Below are 8,149 nucleotides of genomic sequence, written 5' to 3' on the forward strand. Positions count from 1 at the left end.
GTTTATTCCTCACCTCATGGAAAATTTTTGACCGAGAAAAAGATCACTTCAGTTGGAAAACCAAAAATGTCCAGCCAAAACCAACGTTTTCATTGTTTGGCTGAAAATGAGAGGTTTGCCATTTTAAGCTTAAAGTTTTTGGTTTGGAGCCAAAATAGTTTTGCTTTTTGCCCGAAGTCTGCAGTAAAAATTCCCAATTTTTCAGGGAGGCAGACACTTGTTTTTACATCAACAAGGGAAAAGTTAAAAACCTGAGTGCTCACCAGAAGTAGTTTAGACCAAAGCAGCTCTAGAAAAAAGTCCTTTTTCCGTCCAGTGAGTGTTAAATAGTGAGTGAAACATGTTCCAGTTCTTCTCCCTGTTCCACGGACATGGCAAAGCTGCTGGAGATCCTGTGCCAAAAGAATTCCTGGTTGGAACAGAGATGACTCCATGTGATTTCCATGTTTGATGACAACTGGGACTGTCCTTGCCCCTGCATGGCAAATCCCAGCTCCAGATCTGTGAGGAGCAGTGTTGTGTGGTGGTGGCTGCAGCCCCAGAGCTCTGAGAACAGCCCTACAAACCCTGATTTCTGGGGCAAGCTGTGGGGGCACTCCCCTGCTCACAGCCGTGGATTTCCATTCCACTGGGGACTGGGATTTTCCTTGCTGCCATTCCTGAAGTGACTCCTAAGCCCCAACAAAGAATTACATCAGTGAAGCTGTTTTATTTCTGACACCATATCAAGAATTCCTGTAAGAAGTGGGGAGAGGAAGTTGTTTGCAGCTCCCAACACCACACCAGTGAAACTGTGCTGGATATCCAGGTGCTCCCTTACCTGTTGCCTTTCTGCACACCTCTGTTTCCAAGGATTTGCCGTTTGGTGGGAGGGCTGAAGCAACATCGAAACCCCTGGTTTTAACTGGAGAGGTGAAGAGAGGAGCGTTAGTGATCCAGGTGTCTTGTGGATTCCTTGGTGCAGAGCTCCAGGCTCAACAAATGCCAACAAAATCAGTTTGAAGTAAAGAAGGGATACAAAGAAGCAGGAACTGTAGATTTCAAGAAATTAGAAGGGTTGGGCAGCCCATAAGTGCTGATTATTCAATGTTCCAATAAACCAGGCTATTATTTAATTTCAGCTGGCAGAAGGACACAGGAGGCACCAGCCATGACATTCCAAAAGAACATTCCAGGGCTCTGATACCTTTGCTCCCCTCTCTGACAGGCCAACTTCGTGATGCCTTTTCATTCCATGAGATCTCTGTGGAAAGGACCAAGCCCAGGAGAAATTATCCACCACAGGTGAGCTCCAAAAGGATCCTGAGCCCAGTGAATGCCCAGTACCTTGATGGGAACCAGGGAGACCATGGAAAGAACCTAAATATGGCATTTCTGGCTGCCCTGCATTTGGCTGATTTTGGAGTGGGTGCCTTTATTTTGCTACTTGTGTTTGTTCCCTTGAACTTCAGACACATTTCAGCGACACTTCTCTCAGGAAATTACCACATGGAAAGTTGGTATTTTCCAACGATTTCCACAGAGCAGTTTCCAGCTGAATCGAGATCCTGTGCAACCCTAGACCAAGAAACGGCAAAGCCTTCATTTTCTTACCAAGGGACCTGTATCTGTTACTCTCCACAGAAGTGGGGCCAGCGCCGTGGTGGTCTGGGGTTGCGATTTTTGTGTTTCCACTGCATCAAACCCCACGTTGTTGTGGTTGGCTGGGGCTGGGGGTGAACAGTTCATCGGGGAGAGACCAGAACACATCCACCAAAAAGCTGACTTTGATTCGTGGGGATGGCTGAATCACTCTCAATGCCACCACAAAATCTACTGACACGAGCATCAGAGTGACTTCAAAGCTCTGAAATTCATCTTCAGGCGTTTCTGGGGCCTGAGGTGAACTCGAGATGAAAAATAATTTGACATGGATTTGATATGAGCAGCTGGTCTGATGAAAGGTGTCCCTGCCCATGGCAGGGGTTGAAATGAGATGAGTTTTCAGGTCCCTTCCAACCCAAACCATTTTGTCATTCCGTGGTTCTAGGAGTGCTGATTTAAACTTCAAGTTTGGTGTTTTGGCAAAGAATTTTAAAGATCAACTCTGATCTGTCAGAGAGAGGCCAGAGAAGGGTCACGAAGTTGATTTGGGGTGTGGAACTCTGCTCCTGTGAGGAAAGGCTGAGAGTACTGGGGTTGTTCAGCCTGGAAAAGAGCTTTGGGGTGACCTAATTGTGGCCTTCCAGTGCCTGAAGAGAGTCTAAAGAAAGATGGAAAGGGACCATTTACAAGATCATGGGATGACAGGACAAGGGGGAATGGCTTCAAACTGACAGAGAGTGGGTTCAGATTAAATATGAGGAAGAAATTCTTCCCTGTGAGGTTGGGGAGGCCCTGGCACAGGGTGCCCAGAGCAGCTGTGGCTGCCCCTGGATCCCTGGAAGTGCCCAAGGCCAGGTTGGATGGGGCTTGGAGCAGCTGGGACAGTGGAAGGTGTCCCTGCCCATGCCAGGGGCTGGGACTGGAGGATCTTTAATGTCCCTTCCCACCCAAACCATTCCATGATTCTATTTCTTATCAAATTGGCACAATTTCCGAGTTGCCTGTAAAATAATATCAAAATAATTAACAAATGTATCCTGCTGTTTGAAGAAACATCATCACCAGGACCAGATAAAAGAATGGAAAGAATTAAAAATTGCTCCCTGGCATGAACAGTGGTTTCATTTACTGCATTGGAAATATCTTTACTGGGCACTCTGGCACAGAAGAGCTTAAACACAGGACCTTTTTTTCCCAGAAAAATTGGTTTAGACAGTGGTAGGTTTGGGGTAATTTTTCCTTTTATCCCTCTGTTCTTTTCCCTGCCATGTCTTTCTCAATGAAGAAATTTTATCCCTGCATTCCATATTAAGAAAAGGAGAGGGGGGGGAAAGTCAGTCTGTGGGTTCTCTTTTGTAGAAAGCTATGGTTTCCTACATGACTTTTCCGTGGAATTTGTTCGGGAAAAATGCAGAGTGCACCAAAATGAGGTAATGACAGGGTTTGGTATTTATCAAAGCCCTTTTCCCCCTGTCATCAAACTGCATCAAACTGTCAGCAAACGTCCCGCTGCCTCCTGGAGCAGGGGAGCTGCCCAAGCCGAAGTGGGAAGCACAACTGATCCCTCGGGAAGGTTCTTCTCTGCAGAAGCCAGCCCAGGCACCTGGGACATCTCCAGGCTCTGTGACTTTGTGCTTCCAGGATAATTTCAGGTGAGGTCAACGAGTATGTGCATGAGCACACGGCAATGAGGGCTCCATAATGGATTAAATGTCATCTAAATCCCAGTAAAAAAGGAAAGACAACTCCATTTCTGCCACCTAAACACCCTGTGGGGTGGATACCTCTAAATTAAGCAAATCAGTGGCTTATTGTCACTGTGTTGTCACTTTTGACAGACCTGTTCCTGCCAACCTCTGTGGGATAGGATGAGTCCCATTTTCCCTGGGACTTCTCTGTGACTCTTTGAAATGCATCCTTTTAATGAGTGTTTTGCTGATCTTAAATCATCTTAAATGAAACATCTTAAATATTGTCTGTTTTACCATTTTGTTTGATCTTGAAAAACTCCTCAAAAACTCTGCTTGACTCTGTACTTCAGGGCAGTGTAATCCTGAGGTTGATCATAAAAGTAACCTCATCACTCACCTGCGTCGGATTATTTCCCTTCTCTTATGTTTTCCCTCTCTGCCATTTTTCAAACCCTAAACTTCTGTTCTTTACACTCTGTCCTTCAAAACTGGATCTCACAGTGAGAAAGGCCCTTCCCTTCCCTTCCCTTCCCTTCCCTTCCCTTCCCTTCCCTTCCCTTCCCTTCCCTTCCCTTCCCTTCCCTTCCCTTCCCTTCCCTTCCCTTCCCTTCCCTTCCCTTCCCTTCCCTTCCCTTCCCTTCCCTTCCCTTCCCTTCCCTTCCCTTCCCTTCCCTTCCCTTCCCTTCCCTTCCCTTCCCTTCCCTTCCCTTCCCTTCCCTTCCCTTCCCTTCCCTTCCCTTCCCTTTCCCCCTGGAAAATACTGAGTATTTCATGTTTTTCCCTTCTTGCTGTGGATGAAAACCTTAAGGGGTATAAATCAACACAGGCCCACTCTACTTCCACTTCCACCAGTGGAGATCACCTATTGAATTTAGCATTTTTCACCAATTATCCTAAGTCAGCAGCATTTCCGATTCTCCTTTATCCCATGGATAAAACGAGGTTTTATGTGTCTGACTCCCGGGGTGATAATAGCAGGGAATAGTTTTACTGCACACATAGAACTTCTCCCGAGGCCAAGAACAGCAGCCACAGCTTTTCATCCACTCCCAGCAAAAATTAAGCAGGATTTAAAAAAAAAATAAATCCAATTGATGGGGACAGAAAGTGGTGGGAGAAGAGAAGCTGAAGTATGAAAATTAACAACGTGAAGTACACAAAAATCACCCTGAGTAGTCTGTCCTCTATTCTGACTGTTTCTAAACTCTTTCAAATTAAACATTCAGCTAAATGATCACATTTTCAGGGCTTTTTTCCCCCACTGCAACTACATGAGATGAAAATCAAAGGAGGAAAAATAGAAACAGGAATGTTTGATCTGCCTGTTGTTCCTGCTGGCTTTTCCAAGTGCAGTTTCCTGCCTGCAGGGTAGAACAGCAGCAAAGTCATTCCTGAGGGCATCCTTGTCCAGGAGAGCTCATCATCCTGACATTAATTATGGGAATAGGGAACCTTCTATCTGCACAGGGACTGTCCTGAACGAAAAACATCCCTGGCAGTGTCCAAGGCCAGGCTGGACAGGGCTTGGAGCAACCTGGGATAGCGGAAGATGTCCCTGCCCATGGCAGGGGTTGGAATCAGATGATATTTAAGGTCCCTGCCCACCCAAAATGTTCCAGGATTCTATGAAAATGAGTGCTATTCTGGAAAATAGAGGAGAACAAAAAGCAGATTTGGGTGAAAGAAAGACCAGGAAGATCCCCATTGGAGGATGCCCAGACACCGAAGTATTTTGTAGGATTCAAGCTGTGAAAGAAATCTGAATTGAAGTTTGTCTATTTCCCTAAGAACTTGGTTCAGAAGAAGAATGGGTTTTCAGCAGCGTTCCACGTGTCCACACACAGACAAGGAGGAGGACCGAACGATTTCTCTCTCTGCCCTTTTCTGCAGAGCTGTTTAATCACAGGAAGCAGCAGGTTGTTCGTCCCACTTGGCACTTGGTAAATCAACGCTGACCTTGGCTTCTTGGCTCCTCCCTCACGTGCCTGGGTTGGCCTCCAGGAGCCTTTTTGAAGGACCAGTCCCTGTTTTCCAGTGAATGCCAACAGTGTGGAGAACAGAAAGGAAAAAGGGAAGATCCCACAGTGCTTGGAAGCATGATCTGTGTGGTTTAGAGCCCAAGAGCTACACACGCTGTAGGGTTTATGAGCAATAATTAATGTCCCAATTGATTGGACACAATCACTGCCTTGCTGGTTCCCTTACAGTCCATTTCCCCCCAGCAGTTATTAATAAGCATTTTAGAAAATCACAATTACTTCCAGGTAAAGTAACACCAACCTCAACCTTTTATTGACCAGGCTGGTGGAATGGATGGGGCATCGAGTTTGGATGATCCTGAGGCTGCGGGGGGAAAATGGGCAGCAGGAGGGAAGGGAACAGCAGCACTGATGTTTGTGGGTGTGAAGAAATATCAGAAGGACTTTTGGGGCTCCACAAAATGAGAGAAGGCCCTGCCTGTTCAGGAGGAAAGGGCAGGTGGAAGCAATGGGAGATAGAGTGGGGAGGTGAATCCATGCAAACCTGTCCTAAATCCCGCTAAGGATCCCTAGAAAGATGAAAATCTCAGTACAAATACCCACAAAACGGAGCTCCTCAGTGTCCTGCCTGTTGAACTGCCACGGGAAGCTTCAGAGTTCACTGTTGATTAAAGAAACTCTGTTTAAATTGGAAGACATGCCGATATTTTAATCACCCTCTTCGATAGACTTAATATTTTTTTGATGGTCTGCTCATGGCAGGGGTTTCCCAGCTCTGGCAGAGGATTGGGGATGAGTCTTCAGCCTGATTATGCCCTTCTAAAAGGAAGTCAGTGGTGGACCAGGAAGGTGCGTGGGAGAATTATTGACTCCTGGTAAAGCACTGGCATTTGTTGATGCTGCTCAATGGCCCCAGGAAGACGTGTTTGCTCACCAACATCACTTTCCTCTGTGCTCATCTCTCCTGAAATGTGCTCTGGAAGTCTCCTGAGGGGCACAGCTGATCAAATGACATTTATAAGTCGATAGGAAGACACCCCATGCACACGCAGATGGGATTTCTGTAAGGTTGTGTGTTCAAGAGAAAGTAAACTCACTGGTTTACATAAGCCTGCCTCTTCCTTAAAGGCTGAGGTTTTTAACAGTGCATTCCACCAAAATGAATAATATTTGGCTTTTGGAGGCAGATTTTTCTGTGGTTACAACCTCTTTTGCACATCATAAATGTCCAACCCCATCCCCTTGCTTTTCTTTCATTAAAAAGAACAACAACTAACCTTTAAAAATACCGTATTTGTCATGGGCTTGCTTGGGTTTCAGCTGGTGTGATTTATGTGTCTGTCCTCAGAGCAAACACACTCATTGAGGAAAATTAGTAAGGGTTTCACACTGCAGAAATGAAGGGTTTGGGTCATCTCAGGTGGTTCTGCAGAGGATGGGGTCTCCTTGGAGCTGGCTTAGGTTGAGGTGGGTCATGAGTCCAAGGTTGGAGGTGGAAACCTCCAGCACTTGCAGGTGACCTGTGGGTCTCAAAGGGAGCTGAGGTGACAGCAGAGCCCTCCTGGGAGTGTCACAGTCGTGTTCTGTCCCCAGATGGGCAAAGCCAGACACCTAAATCCCAAATCCTCCCACATTTTACAGATTTGTGGTTCCAGATTTCCTCCGGTTCCAGCCCAACTGGGCGTCAGCACCTTCCATCCTTGCACCAGATCCTGCTCCCAGTTCCACCACCCTGAATCACCCGTGGGTCCTGCAACACTGAAAAACAAACAAGTAGCACTGAGAGAATCTGGCCTGGCATAAATAATTTTGTCCCCTGACTTCACAGTGACAACTTTCAGCTGGTGCAGATCTCCCGAGACCTGGAGGTGTCCCCTCCTTACACAGGCAAGAGATCAGATCCAAAACGAGCAGGATTTCTTGGAAGAAGGGGAAAACTCTTTGAGGGGGGAGTAAACGGCTCTGTATCGTTCCAACTGCTCAGAAATTTGTTTTGCCAAGGGAACAGGAGAAAGCTGTTAAAAAAAGATTTTAAGTGTAAGTCCTTTCGGCTTTCCCTGTAAGAAAACAAGGAAGAAGCAAACACAATGGCTAAAGAACATGAAAAGATCCCAAAGGTTAAGAATGCTCCAAGAAAAATACACTCTCAATCTGCAATAGTGAGCAATGGAAACATTATTTGCACCACTCTCGGGGCTGGTGTTGGTTGCAAGAGGCAGCAAAGGCTCCGTGACTTCCGAGGGCTTCTCGGGAAGGGGCAGGAGTGGAGCAGGAGCAGAGCTTTGTGCTCAGCCGGAGCTTTGGGCTCGGCCGTTCCCCCACCACAAAGGCTGTGTTTGCACAGCTCATTTGCAGGGTGAGTGAGAAGGCTCAAGTGGCAAATTGGATATTGATAACTTCCAGAAGCCTTGCTGGGACCGCGGTGTTATTCCACTCACTGTCTGAAAAATCGGCAAACACTCGCAGCAGAAAAGTTCCCTTGCTGGCAAAAGAGCGTGGCTCCAAATGAATTAACTTCCAAACCTGATATTTAAGGATGTTTTATTGGTCTGCTGTCTCTCCAAGTCTTGCCAGAGCCATCATGTCAAAGAGCTGTGGACTCAGTTATAATAAAAAAGACGTTATTTGTAATTGTTTCCTCTCGGCATTATCATGGAAGGGGAAAGGCAAGTGGAAAAGCACTTTCCAGAGCTCTGATCCATCTCCCTCACTGCTCAGCCCCCACTCGGAGCTCCTGGGAGGGGCTGAGCAGGGAAACCTTGGGGTGCTGTGTGGGAAGGGCTCCTGGGGACACCCCTGGCATGGAGCAGAGCCAACACAGGCCCCTCCAACCCTCCCACACTGGAATTTTGTCATTTTTAACAGGGGGAAGAAGCTTTTCCTTGCTTTGCTTCT

This window comes from Aphelocoma coerulescens, chromosome 18, assembly GCF_041296385.1.
Source record: "Aphelocoma coerulescens isolate FSJ_1873_10779 chromosome 18, UR_Acoe_1.0, whole genome shotgun sequence".
In the NCBI taxonomy this organism is placed as follows: Eukaryota; Metazoa; Chordata; class Aves; order Passeriformes; family Corvidae; genus Aphelocoma; species Aphelocoma coerulescens.